The following is a 1,679-nucleotide window of genomic DNA, read 5'->3' on the forward strand; positions in this document are numbered from 1 at the left end:
ATAAAGTGGAGCCAAGGTCAAGCTGGGGTCATGATGAGGGAGAGAGGGTGTCAGCATCTCACCCATCACCTGAGAGCCAGGAGCTGCTTGCTTCCTGTTTAAGGCCAAGCCGAGACGGGCACGCTGTTCAGTGTGCTTAGAGGTGGATCCTGTGGTTTGCTACACCCAGGCACTACTGGGGCTGAACCCTGGAGCCAAACCCACAGACCTGCGGACGTGAATCCTTCTCTGCACCCTCCTCATACTAATCGCCCCCGTCCTGTGCTTCCAGTAACAGACCCCATTCTCTTGTGCTTATCTGGGCCTCTCGGATTCCAGTGCATTTGCTTGGGGCAGACAGGAGGGCCCAGGAACGCTCAGCTGTGTCCTGAGGATGAATTGCTCTTTGCATGCACAAAGCCCTGTATATTGTTATCTGAATCCCCGCAGGTAGGGAATGTTATTCCACGCTCTGAGCACGAGCTTTGTCAGGCTCTTATTTTGCTTCGGTGGTGATTAATTTAATTAATGCGACTTGAACAAAACGTCTAATCACACCTCTATAAATAGACCCCTGGGCTTCACTACAGCTCCTCTCCATGCCAAGAGCCCCGCAATGAGCTGAGTCTAATAATATCTGCTAGGAGGTGAAGTTGCGGGGCGGGGGGGGGGGGGGGGGGGGGGGGAGATAAGGACTTGTTTACAATGACACTATCTAGTAGTGACAGGGAGAGGAAATGTCAGCCCAGACTCACCCTGGGGAGGAAAATAAGCCTTGAAAGGAGTCTCTGGGAGCCTTGACAGCACAGTTGTGCTTACCCAGAACACTGGTGTGGCTGCTGCTAGGAGAAGCTCTTTGCACACAGGGCTTTTCCAAAGGCAGATCAGCCTCAGAGAGACTGGGCTCTTCAGCCTACATTCTCAGAGGGAGCTGGGCGCCTAACTCCCTTTGGTCCTCAAGGAACCAATTCTGAAGCACTTAGAGGAGAGGAAAGTGATCAAGAACAGTCAGCATGGATTCACCAAGGGCAAGTCGTGCCTGACTAACCTAATTGTCTTCTATGAGGAGATAACTGGGTCTGTGGATGAGGGGAAAGCAGTGGATGTGTTATTCCTTGACTTTAGCAAAGCTTTTGATACGGTCTCCCACAGTATTCTTGCCAGCAAGTTAAAGAAGTATGGGCTTGATGGATGGACTGTAAGGTGGATAGAAAGCTGGCTAGATTGTCAGGCTCAACGGGTAGTGATCAACGGCTCCATGTCTAGTTGGCAGCCGGTATTAAGCGGAGTGCCCCAAGGGTCGGTTCTGGGGCCGGTTTTGTTCAATATCTTCATTAATGATCTGGAGGATGGCGTGACTGCACTCTCAGCAAGTTTGCAGATGACACTAAACTGGGAGGAGTGGTAGATACGCTGGAGGGTAGGGATAGGATACAGAGGGACCTAGACAAATTAGAGGATTGGGCCAAAAGAAACCTGATGAGGTTCAACAAGGACAAGTGCAGAGTCCTGCACTTAGGATGGAAGAATCCCATGCACCGCTGCAGACTAGGGACCGAATGGCTAGGCAGCAGTTCTGCAGAAAAGGACCTAGGGATTACAGTGGACGAGAAGCTGGATATGAGTCAACAGTGTGCCCCTGTTGCCAAGAAGGCTAACGGCATTTTGGGCTGTATAAGTAGGGGCATTACCAGCAGATC

The sequence above is a fragment of the Terrapene carolina genome, unplaced genomic scaffold (genome assembly GCF_002925995.2).
Source record: "Terrapene carolina triunguis isolate 2854851 unplaced genomic scaffold, T_m_triunguis-2.0 Scaffold233, whole genome shotgun sequence".
NCBI classification, from domain to species: domain Eukaryota; kingdom Metazoa; phylum Chordata; order Testudines; family Emydidae; genus Terrapene; species Terrapene triunguis.